Source organism: Mus caroli, unplaced genomic scaffold (assembly GCF_978045245.1).
Source record: "Mus caroli unplaced genomic scaffold, Mus_caroli_1 scaffold_12, whole genome shotgun sequence".
NCBI lineage: Eukaryota > Metazoa > Chordata > Mammalia > Rodentia > Muridae > Mus > Mus caroli.
In genome coordinates, this window is record NW_028227267.1 from 37,352,701 (window position 1) to 37,365,135 (window position 12,435).

The 12,435-nt window shown below is 44.6% G+C and overlaps 1 protein-coding gene and 1 pseudogene across 1 annotated transcript in view; one reads left to right on the forward strand and one right to left on the reverse strand.

Moving 5' to 3' along the window:
• The window catches only part of LOC147001755 (uncharacterized), a 347,644-nt gene that overhangs the window by 316,596 nt on the left and 18,613 nt on the right, over positions 1-12,435 (forward strand). The window lies entirely within an intron of this gene.
• On the reverse strand, positions 10,729-11,937 carry LOC147001766 (non-secretory ribonuclease-like; annotated as a pseudogene).

The window sequence follows — 12,435 nt, forward strand, 5'->3', positions numbered from 1 at the left end:
CTGCCCATAAAGGAGTCTGAGATCATTGACTTTTTCCTGGGTAAATCCCTAAAGGATGAGGTTCTGAAAATCGTGCCAGTGCAGAAGCAGACTTGGGCTGGCCAGCGGACCAGGTTCAAGGCATTCATCCCAACTGGGGACTACAATGGTCACGTTGGTCTTGGTGTTAAGAGCTCCAAGGAGGTTGCCACTGCCATCCGAAGGGCCATCATCTTGGCCAAGCTTTCCATTGTCCCTGTGAGGAGAGGCTACTGGGGGAACAAGATTGGCAAGCCCCACACTGTCCCATGCAAGGTGACAGACCACTATGGCTCTGTGCTGGTGCTTCTCATCCCTGCCCCCAGAGGCACTGGCATTGTCTCTGCTCCTGTGCCCAAGAAGCTCCTGATGATGACTGGTATAGGTGACTGCTACATTTGAGCCAGAGGCTGCACTGCCACCCTGGGCAACTTTGCCAAGGCCACCTTTTGTGCCATTTCCAAGACCAGAAGCTACCTGACCCCCACACTCTGGAAAGAGACTCTGTTCACCAAGTCTTCTTATCAGGGATTCACTGATGAGCTTATAGAAACCCACACCAGCGTCTCTGTTAAGAGGATCCAGGCTCCAGCTGTGGCTACCACGTAAGGGTTTTTATATAAGAAAAATAAATGAATTAAGTTAAAAAAAACACAAAAGAAAAAAAGAAAACCAGACCAGCAGTGTTCTAAGGATAGAAAATGAAAGAAGAGGGAATAAGGAGAAAGAGAAGGGGTGGACAAGACAGAGCTATCAGAGGTGCCCTGCTAAAAAGAAGGGGTGGACAAGGCCAGGGGTAGGTTGGGGTGTCCAACGAAGCTGACACTAAAAGAGAGAAGGGGTGGACAAGACTAGAGAGGAACATATGTGCTCAGCTAAGCTGACATTGCCAGTGAAGCACAGATAACTGTCAGAAAAGCTCACATGCATGCCCTGAAGACAGACTGGAGGTAATGTGGCTCTGCATGCAGACCTCTACGTCATGTGGCACACTGCTCAAATCTTTCTCTTTTTCATCACCAAGTGCCATTTTAGTTGGCTCTTTGTAGACAGGTAGCAAGAAACTATTCTGTTGGAATCCAAAAGATAGATCTTTGGCTCTAAAACTCCAGTGACAAATGACTGGGGGTGGTTGCTGGTTAAAGCCTTTGCTATACAAATGTAAGCATAAAACGTTGTACCACTTGTAGGCATGATGGTTTTGTGCATGGTGTAAAGGTTATCTTTGTGTTATTCAAATGCCGATTTCTCTGCCCTAATAACGTGTTTCAACCGGGACAGGGCCTTGCAATGCTTACAGCAGGAATGTCCAGTCTCAAGTTTGAGTAAACAATGCTTACCATTTATTCTATGCATTGTCAATAAATGCTGATCACCCAATGGCTGGACAAAAGAAAGAATAGGGCTAGACTTCTCCCATCTAGGGGAAGGAGGAAGGGAAGGAGGGAGAGAGAGAGAGAGGAAAGGAGGGACAGAGCAGAGAAAGAGGGAGGGAAGGGGAGAGAGAGAGAGAGAGAGAGAGAGAGAGAGAGAGAGAGAGAGAGAGAGAGAGAAGAAGAAGAAGAAGAAGAAGAAGAAGGAGGAGGAGGAGGAGGAGGAGGAGGAGGAGGAGGAGGAGGAGCTTTGGAGTTGGAGCTACAAGGAAGGGGTCCAGAGAGTGTCTATGGAAAGAATCCTGAATCCCAAAGAGCCAGACCAATAATGAATTGCCAGAATCATGGAAACTAGGCTGGAAGATAGTCAGACTAGCTTAGGGGTTAATATAAATCATTAAACTGCCCAGATAGTGAGGTGACGCCTTAAAATAAATCTTAGTTTTTCCATGTGGTTATAGGGAAGTAGCTAGGATAAAGAAATACAGCCACTACATTAATTCACTGTTACATTTATATTAAAAGAATTCATTTTACCACCACTATTCAGAACTCCAGCACCTACATAAACACTGACTGGGACTCTCACTCTTACACCCCTGTTACATCCAAAGAGAAAAAATCCATCTCTTACATTCTGTCTGCTGCTTCTTCCACAATGCTCCCTGAGACTTGACAAGGGTGGGCCATCTGTGGGCTTTCTTTGAGCACTGAATAACCATGCTACCTCAGCAGTGCCTTTATTTCTGCATCATTCCACCAGCAGGCACCATCCATTGTCCATTTTTCTCCATAGCTAAGGCAGGCAGCAGCAGTACTAGCAGTGATGGTCTATGTGCATAGGAAGCAGAAATGCTTAGAAGGTAACTTGACCAGTCGATCAAATCCATTGAAAAGACAACCACAGTTGTGTACCTAGTCGATCCCTGTGAGCCTCGTAGCTAGAGGTTTTCCTATTGGCTTAGTGTACCAGATATGAATTCTCTCCTATGGAGAGGACCTTAAATCCAATTGTGAAGTTATTGACTGTTCCTTTTATAATCCATGCCACTATTGTATCAGCTGACACATCTTATACTCTTACTCACTCTCTCTCTCTCTCTCTCTCTCTCTCTCTCTCTCTCTCTCTCTCTCGGTTTTTCGAGACAGGGTTTCTCTGTATATCCCTGGCTGTCCTGGAACTCACTCTGTAGACCAGGCTGGCCTTGATCTTAGAAATCTGCCTGCTTCTGTCTCCCAAATGCTGGGATTAAAGGCATGTGCCTCCACTGTCCAGCTCAGTTGGCACATTTTACCCGATATGTCAATAGTATATTATACAGGGTCCACACCCAAGCAGGACTGCTGGCATCAATTCTCCTCCAGCAGCCAGAAGACATAGCATCTCTGGTGCTATGAATATCAGTCAGGAGGGAAGGAGCTTCTAGCTTAGTCCCATTTTTTTTCCATGTCCTATAACCAAAGTATGTGGTGCCTTCAGCAATAAGGTCCTACCACTAGTTCTGCTATCCAACTGTATCAGCAATAGATTTTATTGTTTGGGGGGCATCTCGTACATCTCTGAACAACAATTCATAAGGAGTTAACCCAAAGCTAGCACTGAGATTATCAATTAAAAATTACAAGGCTTCTGGGCACCCCTTTCATTGCCCAATGTTAAGATGCCTGCCTAAAAGAGGAAGCATTATTTCTCCCATGGTTGTTTGAGAATTTGTTCACAGTCCTTGTCTCTGCTGTTTCAGTGCCCATAGACTGGAGGAGACAGTGTTGAGAATAGGGAGATGATGTGACTATGACCCCATAGTTGACAGGAAGCACAGCACACCGAGGGGGCCCAGGGACTGGTCCCCGTGGACACACCTTCTGTAACCTACTCCTCTCACTAGGTATGCTCCACATCCTCGTTTTCACCACCAGATCATGACTCCATCAAGGCTTTAATCCATTCAGTAGGTCAGAGCCTCAGAATCTAAGAGTCTCTAGAAATGCCCTCACAGACAGCCCTGGAGTAACTTTTTACTAATCTCTGAGGTATTTTTCAATCTTATTAAATTGAAAATCAAGATTAGCCATCGCAAGCTGCTTTATTGTAACTGTCAACATCAGAAGGAAAACAAGACAGTCTTGAAAAATTAACTGTGGTACATCAACAGAAAAATAAATGAGCCACCAAGTCATGGAAAACACGGGGGAATCTTAAATGCATGTTTACAGAGAAAAAAATATCTGAAGAAGCAAAGTGTGTAACTGTACTTTTGGCTACTTTATCAGGTCCTTTTCCCTACTACCCTTTCTCTACTCTTATCCCTTCCAAACCCCTAACACTAGATAGGAAAGGGAGAAGGTTAGAGGGGAAAGAGGACATTGATATCATTAGACTACTTCCCGCTGATTAGGGGCATCCAGTTCCTTGGGGGCAAGTCCAATCTTTCCCTAAGTCAGGATATCTCCAACCAGCAACCAGCAACCAGCAACCAGCAACCAGCAACCAGCAACCAGCAACCAGCAACCAGCAACCAGCAACCAGCAACCAGCAACCAGCAAAGAGCAACCAGCAACCAGCAAACAGCAACCAGCAACCAGCAACCAGCAACCAGCAACCAGCAACCAGCAACAGAGAACAGCAGCAGCAGCAAGGGGAGCAGCAACTGCCATCCCCTCGCAAGGCTCTGACATTTTTATACCTTCTCAAGAGTACCCATTATTCCATATGCAAACTATTTCCAGCTGGCACAATCACACCACTGCCAGAGTACAAGAGAAAACCTAGTCAGCTGTTGTAGACAATGTAAAGCAACCCCATATTCCACACCTGGGATTAAAACATAAACATATTTACACAACACTTCTGTGTTTTCAAAGAAACCAAAAAATTCACTACAAAACTCCTGTATGCTTTGAACTCTATGACACTCTGGGAAAGGGCAAAATAAAGGCGATAATAAATACATTAGTGGTTGTCTATGAGTTTGTGGGGAAGAAGTGAAAAACCAGAGAGGAGGATTTAAAGCCATGGGATGGTTTCAAGCATACAGTAATAGAGCATCACACATCCACCAAAATCACTTGTGACACTGAGAGCAAGCCATAGATCGCAAAGGTGACCGAGGCTCCCTCGTGTGAGCACACATCCCACGCTGCTGGGATACAGTGGTAATGGGGAAGTCTGCACAGTGCAGGCCATCTGCACTTTCTACTGAATTTAGCTCAGAACCTAAAACTGCCATTTAAAAAAAAATACAAATCCCAAGCTGGAGAAATGGCTCAGAGGTTAAGAGCAATGACTGCTGTCGGAGATGACCCAGGTTTAGTGCCCAGCATCAACACAGAAGCTCACATTCAGTTCCCTCTTTTGACCTTTGTGGATACCAGGCATACATAAGGACATACAGGTGAAATATCCATAAGCATAAAATATAGGTAATAAATCTTTTTTAAGAGCTACTTAAAGGAGGAATGTTTCTTTTGATGGTGTAGGTGGGCTGTGTAACTTTCCAATTTCATTTTTGTTACTCTATACACATTTACAGTTTTATGTGTATGTGATTCACTGTGACCATGTACATCCCTACTACCTCTGTCTTCCCACTCCTCTGACCCCTTCCTAATTCCCAATTGGTCCCCTTCCTACTTCCAGCTCTTATGATCTTTCCACCAGGTCTTCTGTGCTGGCCCATGGGCATTGGAGGGAAGATATAGATGCCTCACTTAGGGCTGGAAGGTTTATGTGATTCCCTTTTTATTTTCTTTTAAGTCAACTGTGTAGTCTTGAGTTACCTAGGACTTGCTATCTAAGGCTGGAGACAAACTCACAGAAATCCTCCTGCCTTTGCCTCCCTCTGTAACGAGCTAAGGTTACAGGCTTATCCAAGCATAGCTACGTCTCCCTTTTTACAATTTCTTTACAGAGAGTCTATAAACTTGGCTCAGCAGGTAAGAGCACTTGCTGCTCTTCCAGAGGATTCTGGTTCCATTCCCAGATCCCACATGATGGTTCACGATTGTCTTTAACTCTAGTTCCAGAGGATCTGACACGTTCTTCTGGCCTTGCTGGGGACATGTATGTACTTGCTGCACAGCCAAATGCCTAAACACACACACACACACACACACACACACACACACACACACACACACACACACTTATTTTGTAATATAAATCTCTGGTATATAGGATATCTGGCATGTGACCCTTAAAGGGATAGTGACACAGAGGTTGAGAAGCACTGCTCTAGATCACCTGGTGGGAACAAGGGTCCTGTAATATTAATGTTCTAAGATAAAGGGGATTAAAGAACATTGAGAATGTAGTGGATGTGGCTGTGAGCCTGCGTTTGGGAGGTGGAGACAGGAGGACCAGGAGGAGTTTAAGGCTATCTTAAACCTAGAAACCTGTTTATGTATGACCTTAGCTCAGAAAATGATTGAAATCAAAAACGTAAAGAGCTTAGAAATTTTTATTTAAAAAGAGAATGTACAGACCAAACTAGATGGAGACAGATGGTTCCCTGGCTTTCTAAATGGTCCTCAAGGCTTTTGAAATTGATGATGTAAGGCCTTCCTGAGTGTAGTAACTGTAAACCATGTGGATTGGGGTCTAATGCTCTGTCATGCCTCAGTGTCACAGGTTTTATCAGGACTCCTCAGGAACTTAGGAATTCATTTCCAGCCCTCCTGCTGTGTCCCTACTAGAATTGAGTTTCCCCTGGATGATTCAGGATAGAAGCTCACAGCTTACAAGCAAGATTCCCACTGCTTTCACACACCAAGGCTTGTGCTAGTAATGTCAGCCCAGGTCTGTCCTTTTTAAGGTATTATTTTATGTGTATAGGTACTGTACCCTCCTGTATGTCTGTGAACCATGTGTGTGCAGTGCCGTCAGGGGCTAGAACAAGGCAACAAGTGATTGTGAGCTGTCATGTGGGTGCAGGGAGCGGAGCTCGAATCCTCTGGAAGAGCAGTCCTTAACCACTGAGCCATCTTCCAGCCCCACTGTCCTCCCTAAGAAGGAATACTAAAAACCAAAGAGGGAGTCAATGATGCAGACTCTTGTAGAAAATATTGAATACAAAATAGAGGGTCCCTGGATGTTGTGTTTTACCAAGCAGTCATCCAAATAAATAAAGAGAATTTTTCAGCTACCCAAAGGTAGTGCCTTGTAAAAAGAAGCTGATTTCTTCAATTAAATAAGCAGACATTCTCTGAGGAAACCTTGGATTGCTACAGATCTTGGAAAAACCCAGAACAATTAACAAGGTGATGCTATTCCTAGAAGAATTGACTCCAGGGGCTGCAAATGACCACACAATGACTGACTTAAGAAGTTGACAGTTAAGAGAGTATTAAATTTTTTTAATTAGAGAAACAATATATATTCAGTATAGACACGTTGAAAAATCAGAAAATAAATCACACATTTTAATTTGTTTGTTTGTTATTCAACATAGGGTTTCTCTGTGTATCCCTGGCTGTCCTGGAACTGCCTGTGTAGACCATGCTGGCCTTAAACTTATAAATGTCTGCATGTCTCTGCTTTCTGAGGGCTGGGATTAAAGGTATGCACCACCACATGATGAACAAACTTTGTTCTAAATATATTTCCAAGGTAAGCATAAAATAAAAGAGATACATCTTTTTTGAATCTTTTACCTCCTTTACAGAAATACCATGGTCTCATCTCCTTCCAGCTTCCAAAAATGCCACTGTGCCTTTCTTTGTAGGAAATGCCCTTGGTAAGGGAATGTTCACTGTTCAGTTTCTCCATCAGTAAGGCACAGGGCACACCTCTGTAAGCCATCAAAATCCTTCTCCAGTATTTCCTGTGAGCTAATGACTAGGAGCCAGTTCTTAATGAAACCTGGCCATCTCAGGCTGTGCTCCCCACTGGGCACAAGGACTTATTAAAAATAGGGTATTGCCTGCAGCATTAAGGCACAATGAGAAAAGGAGAGTGGGGGGGGGTCATTGTACATGATGTATGTGATGTGTCTGTTTGTAAAGGTCTCACTCTCCACAGAAGTGAATTTATTCCAGCAGTTTTCACTGGAGTTTGTTGATCATTTCTCCAAGACCATTCTGGTCTTAGGTTTTGTAACCACACAAAGAGTGTGTTTCTACACAATAGTTTTTGAGATGATATCCTTAAAGTGAACATAGAGCATAATAACCATGCCGTTTTGGTGAGCTCTGATAGGAAGTACAGAAGAACTGGTTAAGAAGAACAGGCCACTATAGTGACCCACAATCCCTAGTCAGAGTTTTAGCAGAAACTCTTGGGTATCATCAGTGAACTCAGGGGTTGGAACATCCCCTAAAGGGCAGTGCTGAACTACATCTCCTCAGACTGAGACTCTCACATTTTGTAGTGGCTGAAGCCACCTGGTACAGAAATAAGGAAAAAAAAACCTTGCAGATGGAAATTGTTAAAGAAGTAGTGGGTACGGGGGATTGGTCAGCGTGTAAAGCACTTGTTGCATAATCATGAGGACCAAAGTTCTGATCCCAGCACACATAACAAGTCAGATATCTCCCCCACACCTGTCATCTCTGCTCTAAGCACCAAGGAGACAGGCAGACCTTCCAGTTTTCTGGCTTCCAGCCGAGTCAAGAGACCATGAGTCACAGGTTCAAGAGACCTTGCCTCAGAGAAATAGGCAGAGTGATAGCAAAGGGTACATGATGACTTCTTACACAGGGACACACACATGCACACACACAGGGGCACAAACAAACAAACACACGTACACACGCACTTGTACAGGCAGGCACAGGGAGAGAGAGAGAGAGAGAGAGAGAGAGAGAGAGAGAGATGCACTTGCACAGGCACACACACACTCTCACATGCACTTGCACAAGCACACACACACAGACATATGCACATGCACAGGCACACACATACACACACACAAACACACACACACACACATACACATGTCATTTTAAAAATCCACTAGGCAAGAGAGATGTCTCAGCAGTTAAGGACACTGACTGCTCTTCCAAGAGGACCTAGCACCATGGATTTCTAGCACCACTGTAGCTAACAACCATCTGTAATTCCAGGTCCAGGGAACCAAATCCCTCCTCTGCTATCTGCTGACCCCAGCCACATATATTGTGAATATATCATGTAGGAAAATACAAGCAAGAGCTACAGAGGGAGACCCTCAAGCTGTACCAAATTTCATCTGAAGTCAGGAGATTATGTCAAACCCTGAAGTGCAGATTCTGCCAAGGACCAGCCTCAGGTTAGTGAGCATTTTCTGAGACAAGGAGTGTCTGAGAGCAGCAAAACCAAACCACTAGAAGTCAAATCGTGGGTCTAATCTTGCAGCCTGTGTTCTGCTGGAGAAAGTTTTCCAGCCTGCTTCCTCTCTGTTCTCCTTTTTTCTCCCCTCTGGCAGATTGGATTTCTCTGGAAATCTCTAGATAGCACTTGAGGTTTCCTTTCATTATACCATGAATCACCATCTGATAACCACAACCCATAGATTCTCAGGAAACAGCAAGAACATATTTTCATTTAACATTTCAAAAGATCTCAGAGATCAGAGATGGTAAGCTAGCTGAGTGGGACCTGAAATTTCTAGTCCTAAAATTACCATTTCTACCCCACCTTGGACTAGTCTTACTGTGTCTTAGGCTGACCTTCAACTCAGGAATGTGCCTGCCTTTGTGTCTTTCTGACCAACCTGGTTTATAGTGTACCTGCCTTTGTTCCTTCACATTCATGAAGGCCCTCATATAATTCATATTGCATCTTTAATTTTCACATAGTTGAGAAATCATATATGATCACACTCATTTTTTTAGAATTCTTTTCCACAGTCTGTAAGGCTGCACTGAAGGTCTCAGACTGGACCATTATGCTAAGACATTAGCCAAACCTTTGCCATACGGACTCATGCTACCCCAGATCCTTATGCAGTCATTAAGGTCAACAGGAAGGACACTGGTCAAGGGAACATGAAAATATGTCCATTATTATACAAACAAGCCTTATGCCATGGCAGTCCACATCTGCTGGTCCTGTTCCAGGGGCAGAAACCCTGTCATTCTGTCTCCACCAAGGCCATGCCAGACTCAGCAAGGTTCCACACCAACCCAGAATGGAAGATTACACAAGAAATCCATTTGCTGCTCAAGAGGAGTGGGTTCACTGCAGGCCTAACTGTGGTTCACTGAGAGCATCATTGGTGCCATCACTGCCCAGTGGGAAGGAGAGGCCATGTATTGCATGTGGGAGCCCAGGAAGGAACAGCAAAATGGAAGCTGGGGGTCCAGACTGAAAGTCAGAGGTGTGGACCTGAGGATGTCACCCCTCTGCTCCATTCTTCATCTGACACTGCAGGAAGGCTCACTGCCACATCTGGTGATGCCAGGCTCACGCATGTCCTTAAAGAGATAGCACCTCCCTGTCTGAATTTAATTCCTGACTACAGTTCTGTCCTCAGGAGTCAGGGCAGGACCTCTCATTATTCATCCCTTTTCTGTATGAAATCCAGTTCCCCTATCTTGGAATCTGTCCTTGCTGGTTTGTGTTGAATGATCTCACAATTGACGTCTAAGGACAGCTCTGCAGGAGAGGGCAAGGAATAGCCTCACCAAGAGACCCCAATTCCTGGGTTTCCTCTGCCAGCCACTTCATTCCCACAGAGAAACTTCAGGGAAGATGTTCTGGAAAGACATCCTTCTCTTCTCTGATACTTTTGCTTCCAGGGACTGGGAAGGTGCCTCATTTGGTAAGAGGCCCTTTCTTTCTCTCTGTCTCTGTCTCTCTGCCTCTCTCTCTGTCTCTCTCTGTCTCTGTCTCTGTCTCTGCCTCTCTCTCTCTGTCTCTCTCTGTCTCTGTCTCTGTCTCTCTCTGTCTGTCTCTGACTCTGTCTCTCTCTGTCTCTCTCTCTCTCTCCACACACACACACACACACACACACACACACACACACACACATCTGTCTCTTTGCCTCTCTCTCTCTGTCTCTGTCTGTCTCTGCCTCTCTCTCTCTGTCTCTCTCTGTCTGTCTCTGACTCTGTCTCTCTCTGTCTCTCTCTCTCTTTCCACACACACACACACATACACACACACACACACACACTATGTGTATGTGTCTTCCCCTTCCACTTTCTCCACCCTATCAGACACAGAGATACCAGAAATCTAGATGAGCATGCCAAAAATGTTTGTTGATTAGAAAAGATCTGTGCAGCTGAATTAAAGGGAGTCAGCGACAGGTTTCATGAGGACAGTGCTGATATAGAGCACAGACAGAGGAACTGGTTTTTCACTACTATGATCCTGGCAGTAGCAGATGAGGGAAAATACAAAGTGCTGGCACTGGAGCTAAGATGTCCCATCCAAGTGAACCAGAACCACTGGATAGTTGGGAGTGTCCTGTGGAGTTCTGTTCTCGCAGGCCACTCTGTAGTACTTCACTGAACCTGTCCTTTGGTATCTGCGTTGTGTATGTATTCTTGTCGGAGTAGTGAGGTTACAAAAAGTTATAGATACCAGAAATGAAGTAGCATGACAATTTTTTCTTGTCAAGTTGTTGCAGGTGATATTTGGATGACCACACACACCAACAACATCAGCACAACTTGTGTGAAGAACAGTATCTATGTCCTTACATCTTAGTCTATACCTATTAACAACCTATATTGCATCATCACATCGGGGTAGGTGCTATTCTAGATAGGCTCAGTGTAAAACTTCTGGGGAAGGGTTGGTTGCTGGCCTTAGGCAAGCATTAGGACAAGTCCCAGCAGCAGCAGGAGATTCAGAGTCCGGATTCCTGTGAAAACAGAAGAGAAGTGACTACTCCCAACTTACCTCAGTTTTCTCTCTTCCTGAAGGGCCTCTGCTGTCACTGTGGGTCCATGGTGAACTTCTCCTGGACACTGTCCCATCACTGCCCCTCCTGTTCCAGGCTTAGAGAGTCGGTGTCTTACCCAGTCTGTGTTATGGATCCTGTGGAACTGAGTGCTGGTTGTACTGGAATTCAGAGATAATGGGTGAGCTCCACTTGGGCCCATAGATATAGAGCAGGCTCTGTGGGTGGAACTGGTGGCTCAGAGTCTTCAACATGCAGAACCCACAGATTGGTACATTGTCTGCTTGTACAGCCAGCCTTCTGTTACTGCTCTTGGCCAAGCCATGGTGCTGCTGGCTCCATTTTAAGGAATCAAATTCCAAGTCCTCTTCTGCAGGTAGTTTAAAGTCTGAATCTGAACTCTACATAGAAATCCTTTCAATTTCCCGCAGACTTCATGACTGGGTTTGAATAATGGACAGATCAAGTTTTCTTTTAGTTTGGCTACACACTTAGAAACAAAGTCTTAGAAAGCTAGAATCATGAGACATTTGTATTTCTGTCTTTCATTTTTAAAATCATACGATGTTGGTGTGTGCAGAGATGGCTCACTGCTTAAGAGTAGTTGCTGCTCTTCTAGAGGACCCAAGGTTAGTTTCAGCACCTATGCTGGGGGGCTTACCATTGCCTGTAGCTCCATTCCAGGACATCTGGTGTGCTTGAGTAGCATCCGTTGGCATGTTCATACACATGTGCACAGACACACAGAGACACATAAGTAAAAATAATACTTAGGCAGGCAGATTTCTGAGTTCGAGGCCAGCCTGGTCTACAAAGTGAGTTCCAGGACAGCCAAGGCTATACATAGAAACCCTGTCTCAAAACCCCCCTCCCCCCAAAAAAACCCACCAAACAAACAAACAAATAATACTTAGGGATGGGTGAAATGTCCGTGCTTAAGAGAGCTTCCCCTCTTCCAGATTTCTTCCCTTCGAGAGGACCCCAGTTTGGCACCCAGAGGTCACAAATGCACATAACTCTAGCTCCACAGGAATCAGACATGTGTTTGGTTTTGTAGGATATGTGCCGGCATGGCACATGTAAGTGCAGACACATGTTAAAGTTAAAAGACAAACTTTAAAAATGCATTTACAAACAATAACTCAAAACTGTACTCACAGCAAATGGAATAGTATTTTTCTGGTTGATTCCTGTAACAGATTCCTTAGTACATTTCC